Source organism: Periplaneta americana, chromosome 11 (assembly GCF_040183065.1).
Source record: "Periplaneta americana isolate PAMFEO1 chromosome 11, P.americana_PAMFEO1_priV1, whole genome shotgun sequence".
Lineage (NCBI taxonomy): Eukaryota > Metazoa > Arthropoda > Insecta > Blattodea > Blattidae > Periplaneta > Periplaneta americana.
Genome location: NC_091127.1, coordinates 27,627,044 through 27,649,966, shown reverse-complemented (window position 1 = coordinate 27,649,966; position 22,923 = coordinate 27,627,044).

Below are 22,923 nucleotides of genomic sequence, written 5' to 3'. Positions count from 1 at the left end.
GCATATGGTTAGGAAGGTCATAGGACCAGTTTCATTAAGTAATTTAGAACATTTTCTGTCTTGTTGGTTCGTTACTCGAGGTGAATTATTGTGACTATGTTTACGTTTTTTCCTGTTCTCAATTTATGTCAGTGGTTTCTGTCTACAGCAGGCGTGGCGAAAATGTCATCGTGCGCCGAGCCACTGTGTAACCTGCAACATGCATAGCACTTATGGGGGTAGGCGGATACCCGAAGGGGAAGTGAAGCAACTGTCTGATTTAACGGATTTTCATTTTCCTTACGTCAAGCACTTAAATATAATTTTATACAGTACAAGGATACAAACTAATGTTTAGTACGTACAACGAAGAAAGAAATGAACAATGAAACCTAGGGCACATCATCGCAACCTTAAATTAACTGTCTTCAGAATATTTCTGCGACAGAGTTTCAAAATCAGGAATGGTCACTTACTGCCAGTCGTAGTTGATCACGAAGGTATTTGTCTGTCAGTCGTGATCTAAATTTGGTTTTTACTATTTTCATTGTTGAAAATAATTTTTCACAAACATAAGTTGTAGCGAACATGGCTTCAAAAGAGAAAGCGAAAGAACGAAGTTTCGGATATTTATTTTTTGGCAAAGATTTGAAAAGTTAAACATTTGTCAAGTCTTTACATGTAGCTTTCATTAAACATCACATTGTAAATCTGTGAGTTTAAATTGAAGATCTAACCGGAGTATTCGTACATCTGCTGAAAAAGGCTCGACGTACATGGAGATAATAATAATAATAATAATAATAATAATAATAATAATAATAATAATAATAATAATAATAATAATAACACTTGACCTTTTAATGTTTCATGAGTAACATGTAGTATAATGTCGTTTTATGTTATACAACCGTTTCCTCGTAATACTTGTGAACAAATCATACATTTAATATTCTCATCATATTGGCAGCAAAAAAATGCGTCCTCCCATCCTACTTGAAACTTTAGTTTTTGTAGATGTAGGCCTACATGTATTCGAGAGAGACATTGCGATGATATGCCACTCGCAGATCAGAGACAAATACAAATGGAACGGAGTTTGACTGCAGTGAGTGAGAGGGTGGGGGTTGTGGGAGGTAGAAAGCAAGAGAAACCATTGCGAGCCACAATGTGCTCGTGAGTCAGTAATTCGCCACGGCTGGTCTACAGATATAGTTGACACTGGTTTTATCTCTGGTTCCAAAATAAAATTGTATCTCCCTCTTATAGGGACACTGAGTATCTTTCTTTGCCAATAATTCGGAACGTTTTGAGCTTTATTTTCGGCTTTGCTACATCTCGTTTTACATCACTAACTTCCAGCCAAAATAATATCAAAATAGGTTATCGTAAAAGAATAACATCTCCTTGTTAGACAAATCCCATCATGCAATCTGTTTTTTGTTATTTATTTATTTATTTATTTATTTATTTATTTACTTACTCACTTTCACTCATTCTTTATTTACGTCGTCTATATTTGTCTAACGGAGCCGTGGGGAAAATGTGACTCGCGAGCACATTGTAGCTCGTAATGATAGCGTTGCATTTCTCTTACTTTCTACCTCCCCAACCCCCACCCTATCACTCACTGCAGTCAAACTCCGTTCCATTTGTATTTGTCTCTGACCTGCGAGTGGCGTATCGTCGCAATGTCTCTCTCGAAACCATGTACCTCTATAAAAATGAAGGTCTCAAGTAGGATGGGAGGACGTATTTTTTTGTTACCAATATGATGAGAATATTAAATGTATGATTTGTTCATAAGTATTACGAGGAAAACGGTTCTATAACATAAAACGGCATTATACTACATGTCACTCATGAAACATTAAAAGAGTAAGTATTATTATTATTATTATTATTATTATTATTATTATTATTATTATTATCTCTGTACGTCGATCCTTTTTCAGCAGGTGTACGAATAATGCGGTTACATCTTCAATTTAAACTCACAGATTTACAATATAATGTTACAATGAAAGCTAGATGTAAGGACTTGACAAATGTTGAACTTCTCAATCTTTGCCAAAGAATAAATATCCGAAGCTTCGTTCTTTCGCTTGCTCTGTTGAAGCCATGTTCGCTACAACTTACGTTTGTGAAAAATTATTTTCAACAGTGAAAATAGTAAAAACCAAATTTAGATCACGACTGACAAACAAATAACTTCGTTATCAACCACGACTGGTAGTAAGTGACATAATTCCTGATTTTGAAACTCTATCGCAGAGACATTCTGAAGACAGTTAATTTTAGGTTGTGATAATGTGCCCTAGGTTTCATTGTTCATTTCTTTCTTCGTTACACATATAAACATTAGTTTGTAACCTTATACTGTATAAAATTATATTTAAGTGCTTGACGTAAGAAAAATGAAAATCCGTTAATAAGTCAGACAGTTGCTTCACTTCCTCTTCGGATGTCCGCTTCCCTCCATAGGTGCTATGCACGTTGCAGGTTACACAGTGGCTCGGTGCACGATCACATTTTCGCCACGGCTGGCGTATTAGATTTCCTTTTTATAATGAATTGGCAACTCTTAAATACCCATTCCCGTATGAACAATAATATTCCGTGACTTCAATGTTCTACTACTCATAACGGTTGCCGATTACAGGGGACTTACTCCACGTGTTACATATAAGTAGGTAAACATTGGCTTTCTCCTACGTATATGAAATGAGAATACCAGAAAGTTATGGAATATTGGGATTAAACTTGCCAAACAATCTTTTTTTTTTTTTTTTTTTTTTTGCTACATATTACTGTTTGTGATCGGAATCGAACCCCTGTCGCTTTGGTATGAATTCATCAGATTTACTTTTATTTCATGAGGTACACAGTAATGCATGTAACTGTAATGGGTGGAAGTTCCTATTGGACATGATAGTTTGATATCGAAAGGAACGGGAATTTTTTGCGGTTTTTCTTACGACACGTGATGGAGTACGTGAGACATTGCAGGCTAACAATAAATGATCAATCCTCTTATAACGGTCTACGCTACAGGGACGTTTTCAGTTTTGCTTGGCATTGTACTTTGAAATGACTTCGCCCTCTTTTCCTTCAACGTGTTTTTGTTGCTAAGATAGTAGCGGTAGTAGACCTTCCTCCTCTGTGTCGGTGATGGAGTTTCGTAAGCTCGTGTAAAGGATCAGAGTTGTACATAATATGCAGTATATTGTAGATCTCTTAACCAGGTTTGAACTCCCCCCCCCCTTGAACTTCTGAAAAGAGTGACATATATTTCAATATATTTGATTGTTTCCATGGATTTTCCTGTTATGTAAAGTGTCTTATCTATCACATACAAATCTCTCTCTCCCCCCTTTCTCTCCCTCACTCTCTCTCTCTCTCTCTCTATATATATATATATATATATATATATATATATATAGTGTAATTAACAATGGCACAAGCATTTTTTATTATACAAAATTAAATGAAAGTTAAAACTTCTTAAAAATTGAACGGCTGTGAAAAAATTACGTTGCAAAGAATTTATAGGGTTCATTATTAAAATTGTTTACAATTTACATTACCGGTATTATTATTATTATTATTATTATTATTATAATTATAGTCCACACCTGTGGAGTAACGGTCAGCGCGTCTGGCCGCGAAACCAGGTGGCCCGGGTTCGAATCCCGGTCGGGGCAAGTTACCTGGTTGACTTTTTCCCCGAGTTTTCCCTCAACCCAATACGAGCAAATGCTGGGTAACTTTCGGTGCTGGACCCCGGACTCATTTCATCGGTATTATCACCTGCATTTCATTCAGACGCTAATTAACCTAGATGTTGATAAAGCGTCGTAAAATAATAAAATATTATTATTATTAGTATTATTATTATTATTATTATTATTATTATTATTATCGGTTGTTCTGTATGGTTGTGAAACTTGGACTCTCACTTTGAGAGAGGAACAGAGATTAAGGGTGTTTGAGTATAAGGTTCATAGGAAAATATTTGGGGCTAAGAGGAATGAAGTTAGGGGAGAATGGAGAAATTTACACAATGCAGAACTACACGCATTGTTTTCTTCTCCTGATATAATGAGGAACATTAAATCCAGATGTTTGAGATGGGCAGGGCATTTGGCACGTATGGGCGAATCCAGAAAGTGTTAGTTGGGAGACCGGAGGGAAAAAGACCTTTGGGGGAGGCCGAGACGTAGATAGGAGGATAATATTAAAATGGATTTGAGGGAGGTAGGATATAATGGTAGGGGCTGAATTAATCTTGCACAGGATAGGGACCGATGGCGGGATTATGTGAGGGCGGCAATGAACCTCCGGGTTTCTTAAAAGCTATTTGTAATTATTATTATTATTATTATTATTATTATTATTATTATTATTATTGCTAGCATTATCGCCTTCACCTCATTCAGACGGTACATAACCCACTAAAAAAATTAAAATAAAAAACAGAAAATGGCTATGAATTCAAAATATAGGCCTATCTACTTTACTTTAAATTTTGATTCTTGCATAGGATGAAGACGTAATTGAATTGAGCTACCAACCACATCTGCAGATCCTCATGTTTCGGAAAATTATTATTATTATTATTATTATTATTATTATTATTATTATTATTATTATTATTATTGCTAGCATCATCACCTTCACCTCATTCAGACGGTACATAACCCACTAAAAAAATTAAAATAAAAACAGAAAATGACTATGAATTCATAATATAGGCCTATCTACTTTACTTTAAACTTTCATTCTTGCATAGGATGAAGACATAATTTAATTGAGCTACCAACCACATCCGCAGATCCTCATGTTTCGGAAAATTATTATTATTATTATTATTATTATTATTATTATTATTATTATTATTATTATTATTATTATTATTGCTAGCATTATCACCTTCACCTCATTCAGACGGTACATAACCCACTAAAAAAATTAAAATGAAAAACAGAAAATGACTATGAATTCAAAATATAGGCCTATCTACTTTACTTTAAACTTTCATTCTTGCATAGGATGAAGACGTAATTGAATTTAGCTACCTACTACATCTGCAGATCCTTATGTTTCGAAAAATTATTATTATTATTATTATTATTATTATTATTATTATTATTATTATTATTATTATTATTATTATTATTATTATTTCTACTTTTGGTTGCCACTGTTACAAGTTCAAACAACCTTCACAATTAACCTTGTTAAACGTGACCCATTGTCCTTTTTACAATTTTTTACTGTAGCATTTTTCTGTAAACGCATTATTTCGTTATTTCCTGATGTTCTTTTCGTGTCAATTTATTCTGTATTTTCCCCTCTCTTTATGCATTCATTTCATTCCATTTTGTCGCCTTTTCGTCTAGGCTTATGTCTTTCTGTCTCTACTTTATTCTTTATTTCTTAGCCTTTTCCTTCTTTTCTTCTATCTTCTTCCTGTCTTTTCATTTTCCTTTCGCATCTCTTTCTTTGTTACTTCTCTTGGCTCCTGTCCTGTCTTCCTGATCGTTTGTTCTTCCTTTCTATATTTGCCTCACACATTTTCCTTTCTTTGCTCCTACATTCTTCTTCATTTTCTTTGTATTTATATGCACAAGATTCAGAATTAACAATTTTCTTCAAATATCTCGGTCGAATTTCTTATTATAGAGCTTTAATATTCATACATGAGAAAGTCACATGGCTCGTAATGTAGAAGAAGAATAAGAACAAGAAACTAGTTGTGGCCACGGATGCGGTGATGATCTCCGACAATAACGGTACGATTTCTCGTATATTGCGAAATTTCAACTGCTAGGAGGAAATCGTGACTGTACACCACAGCTGTGAGGCAGTCGTCTGTACGGCCTGCAACTGGAAGTTATCTAAACTTCCCAAACATTTCAAGAACAAAAGTTGGCAAAGAGCTTGTCAAAATCCTGCAGCCAGCTACGTAATGTACATCTAATGAGCCTTGTTTTGCTATGAGTTATGGCTGTTGTCATCAAGAACTTGATAGTTGCTATGACTAACGGCTTTTATTTCGAACTCGATGGTTGGTATGAATTACAGCTACTTTCACAGAAGGTCGAAAGATGCTATAAATTGATATTTTGTAATCAAAACTCCTTAGTTGCTATGAATTGTAACTATAGTCATACAAAACTATGGTTTCTGGGTTACAGTTACCATGGAAACTTGACGTTAAGCGAGTTTATACAAAGACATCATTTTATTTTTACTTCAATTTTTATTGTATCTGAGTTTTTGAATGCACTTCACTCCCACTCCTTCTACTAATGAAGTTCAACCGTACTCCACACAGATCCAAGACCGCATATACAGTCATAGTAGCCATACGGTCATAGTAAATAGTACGTTCCAAAAATATGTTCGCGTTTTCCAGTGACGAAAGGGCTTTCAATATTGAATCATTTTCGCACAGTTATTGTCGTCCATTTGCCTACGTCGCATCCCGGTTTCCCCCACCAGCTTCTATTCGCCTCTCTGTAAAGGGTAGTGGCTGGGATGTCTTAGCTCTTTTCTGGAAACATTAATTTTTGTTACGAATTGGACGTCTACGTAATATTTTATTATACAACTGTTTAAAATAACTGAAATAAAAGGGCCTCGTTAAATAATTAACTGTCACTTGATTTCCTCCCTTTCTACGACCCTGCGACATAACCACTTGGACGGACAGGAGATAGTATGTCTGAGTAATTTTATCTTTTCGGATCGGACAGAAGTGAAGATTGAAGTTACAATAGGTAAGGTACTCTTTTATAGAGTAGGTACAGAATTATTTTAACACGAGTTACTGGTACGAAGGACGAAACTGGTAATTGGAATTAGGTACAATAGTCTATAGTCCGATAATATGCACAAAAGAACTGAAGCCTGTATCGAAATGAACGACCACACATTTTCAAAAATGTGTTTAAATATCCATATTATGGTTATTTTTCAATTTAATTTCATTCTCTATATTGTACGCTAGTGTGCTGTACACAGTGTAATATACACTGCATAATGAATAAGTTCACATGGACAGCTTAGTTCGTGAGTAAAAACACTCATTGTTAATACTGTACTGTATTTTGATTAAACAAAAACCTAATGAAAATTATCAAACTCAAAAACGTGACATTTCCTTGTTTACGTAAATGATGAACTACTTTTCTTCCCTCCTGTATCTAGTAAATTGATTTGTTTGTATATTACCCCAGTATCATCTAACTCGAGTCATGGAAGGGGGTAGCAAACGGTGTTTTCGGTTCTCAACAAGGTATAGCCAGGTTAATATTGGAAATGTTAGTAAAAATAAAATGATACCCCTGTAGCTATCATCATAGAGACTCGAGTTTCCTGAGTTACGACCGTTGCTTATAATTTCGGTGGTTACTACAAATTGTAACAGTGATTTGATTTTATTGAAATTATAAATTCTCCCTCTAAACTGGACTGTGGATTACCATAAATCCAGAAAAATCACAATCAATAGTTGTGGGCCATTCACGTTTGTTAAGCACTATTACCATACCAAATTTGTCCCCGATCAAAATATACGACACCGAAATTCCGTTCAGTGAATCAGTAAAGAACCTAGGTATTTATATGGATAAAAGTTTAAATTGGAACATTCAAGTTGCAGAAACCTGCAAAAAAAGTATTTTCATTAATCCACTCGTTTAGACGATTGAAGAATTTTCTATCCTCTCCCCTGAAAAATATTTTAGTGCAAACACTCGTGACGCCCCACTTCGATTACTGTGATATTCTGTTTACTGCGTAAGCGTTACTTCGACGAAGAGACTGCAACGTGTTCATAATATGTGTGTCCGTTTCGTCTGCAATATTCGCCGGGCTGATCACGTAACACCATCCCTCGAAATGTTGTCCTGGCTCCGTCTAGAAGATCGTAGGAAAATCCACTGTCTTTCCCTTCTCTTTCACATATTGCATTTCTCCACATCTATTTTACGTCTCGTTTTCAAAATTTATCCACTCATCATAACTTAGACACACGATCACAACACTCCTCAATATTATCCATTCCCTCCCACCGTACATCCTCATATTCATCTTCTTTCACTGTGGCTGTTCCTCGGCTTTAGAATTCCCTAGAAACGCTACTAACTTCAACCGTGGCGAATGACTAAAATTTTTCATAAAAATAGAAAAAACCATTTCCCTGGAACTGATATACTAGCCTTAGGATTTGTGAATAGTTGTTGAAAGCACGGACCTTGATTTTGACCTGTTACAGTTATTCGGAAGTCAGAAAATTCATTCGTGTTTATGTTGTGACCATTACACCATCACATCATAAAACACGGTCCGATTGTTGTGTTGTGTTGTCGACCGCCTGACCTCACCGGTTGGTTCCGTAGGGTCAGGAAGCACTGACAGACCGAAGCATGAAGGAACTGCAGGAAGTTATGTGCTATGCAATAACATTTCTAATACCTACCATTTTCTGCAAACGGGACTCCTTAGCTCGGAACTTTTATGACCAGTGGTGGAAACAAGTGAATGACCTGTCATAGATATAGGCTATGTGTGGTTTTGTAACTTCAATATCTTTTTTGTTTGTCTTTTACAATTTTTAACTGAAATAGCTGGTCAGATATGCAGGCTCTCCTGTGTATCGGAGTGTATGTTACAACAATGATTAGAGACAGTCAAAATTCTTAGTTAAAAAGGATAAAAATTCTTGAGTGAAATCGAAAATTTCTTGAGTAAACCTGTTTTATTAAATTATTATGTTGCTTAAGTAATTGACAATTATTATAATTATGTATTCAAAGTTTTTCGTTGACAACAATTATAAGATATTTAACATTATCAACGTTCAAAGTTGTACGCGAACAACAGTTCTAAGTTTGTCATTGTAAGGTTTCTTCTTCTATTTGTTAGCATACACGAGAAGTGTGAAGAAAAAAAAGAAAAGGTTTACAGTCAATATTGGATACTGGAACCCATATAGCTTGTAGTGCTCTGTCCACAAAATCACTGTGGTCTTCACGTAACGACAGCAAACCTTCTCGCACTGAAAGTCCAGGACTATTTTTAACTATGTCCTTCAGTTCATTGTATGCATGTACTGCTACATCAGATGATAGATTCTTTAAGATTGGCATCTGATCAAAGAGAGGTTTCAAACTGTTTCAGTTTCATCAAACCGTTTACGAACCATTTCAACTCACACCATCCTAGCACTCCAAACCTTGCGCATTTTTCAAACAGAACTTCTAAAATTTCCAAATTTATATAATGCATTTATTAATTGCTGAAAAATTGCGTCTTGTTGCAAATGACGACAGAAAATATGCTAAATTCGCGAATCATAGGATTTTTTCGCGACTTCAAACGTGTAATTAAATTATATTTTTTATGTGAACCATGTCTTAAACTATATTTATTTGGTTTTTAGGTTTTTCGCGATTTCACGAGTCACGAATTTTGACTGTCTCTAACAATGATTATGAGGTCGTGAGATGGGCATGATCCATAGTGAGGGTCACGTAAGATCAGTTCCTAAACAGCAAATAGTGCCGTCTTGTCAGTGTCGCCAACTGTTACCAGATATCACCATACGAAGTAAAATCACGATCCTACATACTGAATGACTTATTTACTTACGGTACTTTATCTTTATGTTGGAAGGTTATTCTAAATAATTCAATAATTTGTAACATATTATCGTAGGCAAACTATACGAGAAAGGGATCAATATGTTAGATATTTTGTCTACGCTCAAAACGCCCGATGGTTGAAACACAAGTGTAATCTGACACCACGAATATCCCTGTGATATTGTAACTACTCTCTCTCCCTGTCTATCGTAATTATTTTTTAGCGCAAATGATTGATCAGATCTGAAGCCTTACCATATGCCGGATATTATGATGCGTTGCTGGCTGACATATAGTACACTCACGGGTCATTAATGCTGGGGAGCGTATTGTGAATTGATGGCAAGCAGACATTAGAAATTATTGCAGAATCCTGAGAATATTTTTCCTCCTGAAACCATTTTTGTCCTTCACAAACTTCATTTGGACTTGCTGGGATTTAAATCCATGAACATCGTATTTAGGCTACATGTAAGTGACATGGATTGGTACACTAAGGAAAATGTTGAAGTAGAGTTGCCACTACATTAGACTTCGGATTTTAAGTTTTATGCCTATTTTTTCCTGTTCATAATAGGGGAAGGTTGCCTATATTGGACCAGTTTTTTGTTTTTTAATCCCATGTCTTTAATAATGATTAAATTAAATCAAAATATGTTCTAGTACATTCTACATTCTATGTACTTTCATCCTATAGTGTTATATTTTAAATTACACAATTCCTAATAAATATAAAAAGGTAAAACTAAAATCATGGAAATGGTCCAAATTGGGAAACCGGTTGCCTAATTTGGACTCATAGTGTCCCAATTTGGACCTCTCAAAAATACATTAGTAATAGTAAACAAATAATTAGAAGAAGGGTATTTATTATAAATATCTTTAATTCACCAAATTTTACGTTAAAAATGTATCAGCTATTAACATTTGGTGAAAGAAGTTACACAATTCTCTGAACTTGGATGAAAAATTAAAGAAAAACAAGATAAATTAATTATAGAAACACTATTGCATTCAAGCTGATTGTTACACTCATAATATTTCTCTTTATACTGAAGTAGTTTTATATTAGTTGCTTGTCTCGGTTACATAGCCTATTTCAAAATTAGAGGAAGACTCATAGGAAAAAAAAACTGAAGGTTGCTTGCCTTCCGAAGTACTTCATTGGAAAGCGTTTTTGCAATCGGCATATACAGAGTGATTTATATAGAACTGACACATTTCTTTCATTAATTGTTTCAAAACGAATTGTGCTAGCGACAACTTATTATACCTAAAATGTAGAGGAATTTTGGGAGATTATTTACCTCTATAGCAAATGTTGTCCGGCGTTGTCAAATCCGGAGATCTCGGTGGCCACAGGTTCCTGGAAATTATTCGGTCGTCACATAACCGGATAAATGGAACCATGCTTCATCTGTGAACCATGTGATGGACAATATGGCAGGATTTGCACAATGAACGTCTGAAACCAACGACAATAATTCAATCTTTTATCCTTATCTGGTTCCTGTAGCTGACGAACAACCGAAACCCTATATGGCTTTAGGCTCTCTGACACATTGAGTAGGTGTACCCTGTCTCCTGCGACAAACGTCTTAATGTTTTTTTTGGGTGACTGCTCCAGTCGTGCTCTTACGTCAACAACAACCGTGGGAAACCTAAATGACCGATGCTTGCCCTTTTCATTCACCAGAGATCCAGTTGTTTCCAATTTGTTTACCAGTCCCAGTATTGTGTTTCTTTTAGGAGAATTGCGAACACCAAATTCTCTCTGGTATGCCCTTTGAGTAGCTGTAATTGAATTCGTACTCCAGTATTGCTTCACAAGGAAGAGTCGTTGATTTAATGTGTACTGTATTTTCACGTTGACACAAAATGTCAAAAAGAGCTGCCAACAATAGGAATAAAACATAGGCCTAAACATCTGCGCATCTAGTGACTTATTGTCGTTGGTTTCAGACGTTCATTTTGCAAAATCCTGCCATATTGTCCATCACAAGGTTCACAGATGAAGCATGGTTCCATTTATCCGGTTATGTGACGACCGAATAATTTCCAGGAACCTGTGGCCACCGAGATCTCCGGATTTGACAACGCCGGACAACATTTGCTATAGAGATAAATAATCTCCCAAAATTCCTCTACATTTTAGGTATAATAAGTTGTCGCTAGCACAATTCGTTTTGAAACAATTAATGAAAGAAATGTGTCAGTTCTACATACATAAATCACTCTGTATCTTTGCTGTAGTCTATGGCACTCCATATACGCGAGCACACTCGTTGAGTCCATAGTCACCACTCCTTTATGCTGCCACCGCCATCTTCAAAGCATAATTTCATTTCCCGTAAGTTCCCCTTTTTGACATCTTGGAAACATAAGGACACAGAATCCCCCAATATAGTACTTTTTCTTTAACGTTGACCATAATATAATGCTTTATATTCATGTTGAAAAAAAAATACTAACAGTTTCCTAAATTGGACCAGTCCAATCCAGGCAACGTGCAGAGGTCCAACCTAGGCAACTTGTTCACTTATGCAAATATACATCAGTAAACAAACACATTAAATTAAAAACTAGTTTTAAAGCACGCAGATAGTAGCTAATGAAAAATACTTGTAACGTATAGTATAGAAATTGTTATTACTTACTCCTACTTTATATAGAAGCTTAAGATCCGTAGCGTAAAAATTGTAAGCGAAAACACCAAAACACGTTAACGGCAATCCTATTCGCTAAGATGACTGCAGCTCTCTGAACTTCAAGATGAGTACCTTAGGCAGCGTCAGCAAGCAGTGGTGCCAAATGAAATGTTTGAAATACTTCTATATATGGAAATAAAACTGCGGTCCAATTTAGGCAACGGTCCAAATTCGGCAACTCTCCCCTATATTATTTGCACACTTTGTGACTATAGGAAACAGAAATCTTTACTACCCTGCAGGAAATCGAATCTAGGCCCATCAATTTTGTTGCCTAAAATACTAGCAGATCAGTTGCAGGTGATGACAAGATTTTCCTGTAAAAAAATAACATAAACATCCAAACTCCGTTACCCGTGGTAATTAAATTGTATGAAAATAGTTTTACGGTGCTTGAATTGCAGATTTTCTTTTGTGTAAGAAACCTGAGGCGTAAATGCATACGTAATTGACATATGAACAAATTAACACTTGTCCCTTCGTGCTAATAAGTGGGTTAGACATACCTGTTATAACAGGATGCGTCATTTCGTATCTTTGGGCAATTCACCTGCGGTGTAGTGCTCAGAACTGCTTGTAATGATCTAAGATTGTTAAAAGAAGTAATTCTGATTGTATGTTATAAATGTACAGGTAGTCTGGCGGCAAGCCTGCCCGCACGAACTGAAACACTTCCTGTATTTTCTCTGTTTTCCGTGGAACAAAAAAAGAAAAACATATATATTTTGCTGCAGTGTATGTTACAAATGACGAGCTCATTTTCAAAACGTCTCTTGTCCATCTGATAACGAAAATTAGCTTCCTGTGTCCATGCATTCTTCAAATATAACTCTACATACAACTGTCATTATCTGGCTTCAGTACGCCCTCTAAACCACTAAAATCTTGCGTTGGAAGTGACTATTGGAATCAAACTGTCTCTTGTCCACAGCAAAATTGTAAAAAAATATTAGTTCCAGCTTTGGAATCAAAGCGTCTCATCTCCCATTTGATTCTAAATGCACCCAACCTCTTTTGTTTCATAATGTCCCATGCCTAGCTGGTAAGAAATTTTAGACCTAAAACCGTTTTTCGTGATTTCCCACAAAGTTATGAAAATGGACAAGGGACGTTTGAAAATAATATCATCAAATATTGTACAGCTCCGGTTTTAAATAAGAGGTGATATACATATCTTATGACTAGGCTTCGAGACTTTGGACCCGATACAATAAGTTTACTGTGCATGTACTATAGGTTGTTGACTCACTGCAGGTAGGTAGAAATGTGTTGAGGTAACTACGTTACTATTTAGAGTAGAGTACGGTAGTATGGGGAAACACACATATGTACATTCTGAAAGTAAATATGCATTACACAATGCCAATGTTAAAAGAATGTGACAAGCATTTATTCTCCTGTCTTTTATAAGCATTTGTCTTTAATTATACACAGTTTTAATGGTGGAAATAAACATGTAGCAATTTTAATTTCTTCATTTATCCTATTGGTCGTCTTTAGGAAGTGCAGTTACAGTACCGAATTGCAATGTACTACAAGGTACATTCTCAGTCTCTAAAACGTAAATCTTTTTCGGTTATCTGCCAAACACAGTTTGTACTGTGAAAAGCTCCTCTGTACTTCGCATGACGTGATAGAAGCAAAACGAAAAAACCTAACATCATTGCAGTCTCTAAGAGACAGTCCTTTATTCTCGGGCGACTCTATGTCCACTAATTTGCTGATTATGTTACACAATGTTCCATATCCGTTATTTTTACATAAAATTGATTTTCACTTCTGTTTTACACGTTCAGTAACCGGTGTACTTGGTGTCTCATTAATTCTCTGTGCCATTTCCATAATTAATTTCAGGGTTTCCGGTATCTCTTGCTCTGACTTTTCTAAACGTGTAACAGTTTCAGTCACTGTTTGAAAATGGGTTTGTATGAAAACTAAATTAATCGTCAGAACCTTCAAATCCAGAGCGTTTTTCTTTGCGTATTTGTTGACATTCATTCTACAGTACCCCCACCCACTGTACGCTTTACCACTATACTCAGTACGCCGTTATGCGGATTTCCCACTGAACTGCTCTATTGGGTCCGAAGTCTCGAAGCCTACTTATGACCTTGCTGATTTTTATGCCATAGGCCTAACTGATATTGTCTATTTACGAAAGAAATATATATTTTTTTATGTAAGCATTCAGTATTGTCATTTGGTTTAATGTTAATTGAATTTTGTTGGAAATCTTTATCATCAATTTTGCTGCAAGTTTGTACAAAATACTGTCTATTTCTGTACTTTCTTTTCATTTTAATCAAAAAGAAAAACCTTTGAATGAAAGAAACTATTTGCTCACAAGTATGATGTGGAGAATGCCGTGAACAACTTTAATGACCCATCAGAAAGTTCAGAATAATCACCTCTTAATGATATCACTGTTAAAAAATCAAGGTAATTATGAAAAGTTATATTCGAAATGTCAGAAAATACATTTTTAAAAATTATCGAAACAGAAACCGATTTTTCAGGCGTTTGTATTTTAATATTATGTAAATTTTGTAAGCCCCTTACGCGAACCATCAAACCCCCCTGGGGGTTCTACCAAAACCTAACCGGTGATCGAACCAGAGCTGTCCGAACGGAAAGCCAGCACGTTCGCACTTAGCCACAGACGCAGCTTGAAACACCGTTCAGAAATTCATTTTGTGCGAGATCGTGCGTATTTGCTTGTTTTCCCCACAGAACCAATACGCGGTAAGTGTGAAATACCACATTCAGTATTGCCAACGTAACACACATAACAATTTCCCTCTTCTTACCGCTTAAGCGCGACATTCATTTTACTGCTTTAGGCTTTTAACATATTATTTTTAGAGACGTTTAACATAGTAATAATTATAAATTGCAAACTTACCACTGCAATTTCACCTAAATTGCAATGTTAATTATTGTTTTTAAATATTTGCAAAAATTAAGTAAACTCTACTACTCCACGAAACTTATTGCATTCCTGATACAAGTAACATTAAAGAAGCCGTGAAAAAATCAACAAGATTCCAGATGCCGATGTTATTACTGCAATATGTTATATAAATAATATTGTTAAAATATTAAAATGAAAAATAAATCATTACATAACCTTACCGTTTGTTTTAAGTTCGCATTTATAGACTAGGGGGAAAAAAAAGACAGACGTATATCACGGCCTGCTGGAGTATAGTAAACACAGAAAACATTTTATAGCAACAATGTTGAAGAAAGATATATTGGTTTTCCGAAGTTGCCGTCATTAAACAGAAACCAACATGGAGATTTCATTGCAACTAATTAGAAATTCGTCTTTCAGGTATTTAATAAACGATCTTCGCACAAAATAATGTACGATACACGAGGGGTATGTTTGTTTTCATGTTCTCGGAAATTAAAAAAGCTCAACTACGTTTCGCTTTTTCATTCTTTTCCTCGACCATGAAAACGTCAACATACCGCTCTTGTAACGTATATTACTATTTAAGATTGGCCATCTAAGTCTATACTCTAGCTGTGTTTGAAGATGCTATAGTTTCCTTTGGTCACTTTCCCTTGTAAGCTTTATTATAATAAATATCTCGGAGGAAAAGACATACGTAAAATGTAAACAGAATTGTCACACTTCATCCCGTTTCGGAAACAAGCCTTTGGTTACAGTTACAGATTACTCGCTTTGTTTTCAAAACTCTTTCTTTTTCTCCGGTATTTACACTCCTGATATGCGATGTCAATGCCCCATTGTACGCTGAAAATGAAATGGAACAAATCGGTTACCCAGGTTGCGTTGAAGATTCAATCAGCTGTACCAGGCCGGTACGATCAAATGCACCGGCAGTTGTGAAACAAAAGGAAATTGTTCTGCCGTTCAGAGAAACGCCTGTTGTGTGGCAGATGCTGAAAATCCGGTTCGTCTCGCCCAGCCAACGCGTGTTACAGCATGTTACACTGATCTCTTGGATAAGATGAGTCCAGGAGTGGACTCAGGCTTGTTTTCGAAGAGTGCGGGTGTTGATTAATAACATTATTATTAGTTATTACTTACTTACTTACTTACTTACTTACTTACTTACTTACTGGCTTTTAAGGAACCCGGAGGTTCATTGCCGCCCTCACATAAGCCCGCCATCGGTCCTTATCCTGAGCAAGATTAATCCATTCTCTGTCATCATATCCCACCTCCCTCAAATCCATTATAATATTATCTTCCCATCTACGTCTCGGGCTCCCTAGAGGTCTTTTTCCCTCCGACCTCCCAACTAACACATTATATACATTTCTGGATCCGCCCATACGTGCTACATGCCCTGCCCATCTCAAACGTCTGGATTTAATGTTCCTAATTATGTCAGGTGAAGAATACAATGCGTGCAGTTCTGTGTTGTGTAACTTTCTCCATTCTCCTGTAACTTCATCCCTCTTAGCTCCAAATATTTTCCTAAGCACCTTATTCTCAAACACCCTTAACCTATGTTCCTCTCTCAAAGTGAGAGTCCAAATTTCACAACCATAAAGAACAAGGTAAAATAACTATTTTATAAATTCTAACTTTCAGATTCTTTGACAGCAGACTGGATGATAAAACTTCTCAACCGAATAATAACAGTCATTTCCCATATTTATTCTGTTTTTAATTTCCTCCCGAGTATCATTTATATTTGTTACTGTTGCTCCAAGATATTTGAACTTCTCCACCTCTTCGAAAGATAAATTTCCAATTTTTATATTTCCGTTTCGTACAATATTCTCGTCACGAGACATAATCATATACTTTGTCTTTTCAGGATTTACTTCCAAACCTATCTCTTTACTTGCTTCCAGTAAAATCCCCGTGTTTTCCCTAATAGTTTGTGGATTTTCTCCTAACATATTCACGTCATCCGCATAGACAAGCAGCTGATGTAACCCGTTCTATTCCAAACCCTCTCTGTTATCCTGGACTTTCTTAATGGCATACTCTAGAGCAAAGTTAAAATGTAAAGGTGATAGTGCATCTTCTTGCTTTAGCCCACAGTGAATTGGAAATGCAACTGATAGAAACTGACCTATACGAACTCTGCTGTACGTTTCACTGAGACACATTTTAATTAATCGAACTAGTTTCTTGGGAATACCAAATTCAATAAGAACATCATATAAAACTTCTCTCTTAACCGAGTCATATGCCTTTTTGATATTATTAGTTATTAATGGAGAAAAATTCGTTCAGGCGCCGGGGATCAAACTCGGAACCCCCAGTTCTACGTACTGGGCGCTCTAACCACTGAGCTACTCCGAGGCTCAATCACCAGCATCGGATCGAATCTTTCTCCTTTGGTACTTTTCTCCATTAATAACACTAATGGTAATCATAACATATAATTCTGTACGACCAAAAAATTAATCTTTACGTAGATCATTCGCCCAACAGTGTAAATATATAGCTACTGTGGAATCTCGGTCACCAAGTCACTCAAATGACTGCGCTCCTTTTGTAATGACTGTTGACTTAATATATATTGTATGTGTCAATATAGCCTATATGTTGAACATGGGGTAAAGCCACTAAGGCACCAAAGAAGAAAGATTCGATCCGGTCCTGGTGATTGAGCCTTGGCGTAGCTCAGTGGTTAGAGCACCCAATGCGTAGAACTGGGGGGTCGCGGTTTCGAATTTTTCTCCATTAATAAGTAATGGTAACTATAACAGAAAATTCTGTTGGACCAAAAATTAATCTTTACGTAAATAATTACATTATGATCCTTCGAAAGAAATTACTTTTTTATTAACGTGAGATTTGTCCTAGATTCCTAAAAATTTATTATTATTATTATTATTATTATTATTATTATTATTATTATTATTATTGATAAGATAAACTCCAAGACACGGCGTGGCTCAGTCGGTTAAGGGCTTGCCTGCCGGTCTGAAGTTGCGTTCGGGCGCGTGTTTGATTCCGGCTTGGGCTGATTACCTAGTTGAGTTTTTTTTTTTTTCCCCGAGGTTTAACCCAACCGTAAGGTGAATGCCAGGTAATCTGTGGCGAATCCTCGGCCTCATCTCTCCAAATACCATCTCGCTATCACCAATCTCATCGATGCTAAATGTTAATGTTATGGTTTAATTAACGACGCTCGCAACTGCAGAGGTTATATCAGCGTCACCGGATGTGCCGGAATTTTGTCCCGCAGGAGTTCTTTTACATGCCAGTAAATCTACTGACATGAGCCTATCGCATTTAAGCACACTTAAATGCCATCGCCCTGGCCCGGGATCGAACCAGCTATACCAACTCGCCAACCAGGTCGACTCGATGCTAAATAACCTAGTAGTTGATACAGCGTCGTTAAATAACCAACTAAAAAAAAGGTTAACTCCATATTTAGATGAAATTATTGGGTATCATCAGTGTAGTTTTAGGCGTAATAGATGGACTATTATTCAGATTTTTTTTTGTATTGGAGAGATATTGGAGAAAAATGCGAGTATAAGGGCTCAGTACATCAGTTATTCATAGATTTCGAAAAGGCATATGATTCGGTCAAGAGAGACGTTTTATATAATATTCTTATACAATTTGGTATTCCCAAGAAGCTAGTTCGATTGATTAAAATGTGTCTTAGTGAGACGTATAGCAGAGTCCGTATAGGCCAGTTTCTGTCTTACGCTTTTCCAATTCACTGCGGGCTAAAGCAAGGGAATGCGCAGTCACCTTTACTTTTTAACTTTGCTCTAGAATATGCCATGGAAACATAGGAATTAGATACGTGTATAACATAATAGGAAGAAAGAAAAAAAGGACAATAAAATGTAAATAGTGAGTCAAAATGCGTGAGACATATACAATGTATAGAAATAAGAGAATAATAATAATAATAATAATAATAATAATAATAATAATAATAATAATAATAATAATAATAATAATAAAATACTATTTTAGGTACACACATAAACAAGTGAAAATTATAAGTATAACACGAGTTCTCACATGATAGGCGATATACGGAAAAATGATGTAATAAAAGAGAAAAAGAAAAAGAAAACGAAAAGGCAAATAAGGTGAATATCACTGGAATATCTAGATGTAAAGAATACCTGGAAGCATAAAATACTTGGCATAACAACAAGTTGTCCACACCTGTGGAGTAACGGCTAGCGCGTCTGGCCGCGAAACCAGGTGGCCCGGGTTCGATTCCCGGTTGGGGCAAGTTATCTGGTTGAGGATTTTTTCGGGGTTTTCCCTCAACCCAATATGAGCAAATGCTGCGTAACTTTCCGTGTTGGACCTCGGACTCATTTCACCGGCATTATCACCTTCATCTCATTCAGACACTAAATAACCTAGATGTTGATAAAGCGTCGTAAAGTAACCTACTAAAAAAACATCAAATTAGTTTAGCTGTAAGTGAAGAAAAATGTTGTATTCATTGTTAAGGATGCCAATTTGTCAGTAATTATTACAGTTATTCTTTACCGAATCTGGCCTTTTAGTAAAATCCAGAAGGAATTCTGCAAAGTTTGAGTTCGCAAATCCCGGATTCATTTCTAAGCTTGGTAACAAGAAGCCAAGGACGATGAATGTCGAGGTTAAGAAGGCGTGAGAATTTCTATGTTGATGTCCATTATACGGCTTAGCCAAGTATGGGTCTGTTTTGCAAGATGTCGGCCAGTATCGACGTACATGGGCTGACTGCACTTTATTTCATTTTATTCTATGTTATTACGTTAGGGGTCGCCCTACTAGCTGGCTTAGACATTGATTTCTATCGACGCGTACAAAGAAAATGCTTAAAAGTGCTGCGTAGTGGCTAGAAGAACTGCGTCTGTCTTGGATTTCCAAAACCTTATACAGTTCCAACATTTGATAATATTGTGAAAAAAAAAGTAAAATAATACGGTTTGTTTATACAGGGACATAATTTATTTCTACTAACATTTCTAATATTAACCTGGCTATACCTTTGGATTAACGGTTGAGAATCGGAAACACCGTTTGCTACCCCCTTCCACGACTGGAGTTCGATGATACTGGCGTAAAATACAAACAAATCACTTTACTAAGCATAGGAAGGAAGAAAAGTAGTTCATCCATATACGTAAACTAGAAAATATCGTGATTTTGAGTTTAATAATTTTCATTAGGTTTTTGTTTAATCGAAATACAGTATTGCATTAAAAATAAATGTTTTTACTCACGAATATTCGACGTATTCATTATGCAGTGTATATTATAACACATTAGTGTACTATATAGAGAATGAAGTTAAATTGAAAAATAATCATAATATGGATGTTTAAACACATTTTTTAAAATTGTGGCCGTTCATTTCGATACAGACTCCAGTTCTTTTTTGCATATTATCGCACTATAGACTATTGTACCTAATTCAAATTATTACCAGTTTCGTCCTTCGTACTAGTAACTCATGTAGAAATAATTCTGTATCTACTCTATAAAAGAATACCTTACGTACTGTAAATTCAGTCTTCACTTCTGCCCGATCTGAAAAGATAAAATTACTCAGATATATTATCTACTGTCTGTCCAAGTGGTTTTGTCGTAGGGTCGTAGAAAGGGGGAAAATCACGTGACAATTAATTACTTAACGAGGCCCTTTTATTTAAGTTATTTTAAACAGTAGTATAATATTACGTAGACGTCCAATTCCTAACAGGAATTAATGTTTTCAGAAGAGAGCCAAGACAGCCCAGCCTCTAGCTTTTACAGAGGGGCGAGCAGAATCGGGTGGGGGAAACCGGGATGCGACGTAGGCAAACGGAGGGCAGTAGCTGTGCGAAAATATGATTCAATATTGAAAGCTCTTTCGTTACTGGAAAACATTAATTTCTGTTAGAAATTGGACGTCAACGCAATATTATACTGTACAACTGTGTAACATAACTTAAATAAAAGGACCTCGTTAAGTAATTAACTGTCACGTGATTTCCCCCCTTTCTACGACCCTGCGACAGAACCACTTGGACGGACAGTAGATAGCATGTCTGAGTAATTTCATCTTTTCGGATCGGGCACAAGTGAAGATTGAATTAACAGTACGTAAGGTACTCTTTTATAGAGTAGGTACAGAATTATTTCAACATGAGTTACTAGTACGAAGGACGAAACTGGTAATTGGAATTAGGTACAGTAGTCTATAGTGCGATAATATGCACAAAAGAACTGAAGCCTGTATCGAAATGAACGGCCACCATTTTTTAAAATGTGTTTAAATATCTATATTATGTTTATTTTTCAATTTAACTTCATTCTCTTTATTGTACACTAATGTAGTGTAGACAGTATAATATACACTGCATAATGAATACGTCCGAATGGATAGCTCAATTCATGAGTAAAAGCACTTATTGTTAATACAGTACTGTATTTTAATGAAAATTATCAAACTCAAAATCGCGATATTTCCTTGTATTTTACGCCAGTATCATCGAGCTCTAGTCGTGGAAGGGGGTAGCAAACGGTGTTTCCGATCCTGAACCGTTAATCCGGAGGTATAGTCAGGTTAATTTTAGAAATGTTAGTAAAAATAAAATTATGTCCCTGTATTTATAAAACATTGAAAGTATTTATTTGTTGTACTAACCCTGTATTATGGATGAAAGAAACGGGAAAACTAAATAAAGTAAGTAGGGAAAAGGTGAAATAAAGACGAGATTGAAAAATTGAAGAAAGGAAGTAGGAACGTGTGAAAGAAAAGTAGAAAGAAGGAATGAAAGGAAAAGTGAAAAAGGAGAAAACAGATTGAAATAAGAACCAGTTAAATGAGGTGTTAAATTAAAGCGATGAAAACGAAATAAGGAATAAATGAATAAGGAAGAATAGAAAGAGAAAGAAGGAAACGGGATGTAAGAACTCGAATGCTTGACAACGAATCATAAAGCAAAGTAAGAAGGAGATAGATGAGACAAATCGTGTTTGACAAAGCCCGAGTCCCTTTCCTCTAATTTCCCAGTGTTTGGCACTGCACGGAAGCTCTTGATAGCAAACAAGGCTCGCTATCTCCACATTACCGTAATGCTCGGGCTGGCATATCTATGACCTGGTGGGATAAGTGCTCACGGTAGTCATTAAGCCATGGGGATTGCATAACACGAGGCGCAGCTACCAGAAAAACAGCACCCCGCTAGTTTGCCGAGTATTATCAAGTGCTGCTAAGAGACATAGCGATTATAATGGTAGTAGTAATGTTCAAAAAACCATCTTAATAGTAGTAATAAAATGCCCTTGTGCACTCCCTCCGTTGAGGAGTACAGAAAGCTTACATCTAGAGGTTCCTTGGTTTGTGGACCTCGGCAATAGAAAGGTGTGATGTGATTGTTGCCAAGTTTAGTCAACTGTCCGGAGATAGGTCTGAACCTCACAAGGCACTACTTATGAGACAACTAAGTCAGGAGATAATTGGGAGGGTGGCCAGTTCTTTTCCCCCTCCTTTGCATATATCGCCGATTAGCTAGTACAAAAATACAGTAATAAGACTTCATATGCATACAAACAGCTGTTCTTTCTCTGTCAGGACCCGCTCAAGTATTAACATTGTAACTCAATTTTTTATGGTTTTGAGTTGTCC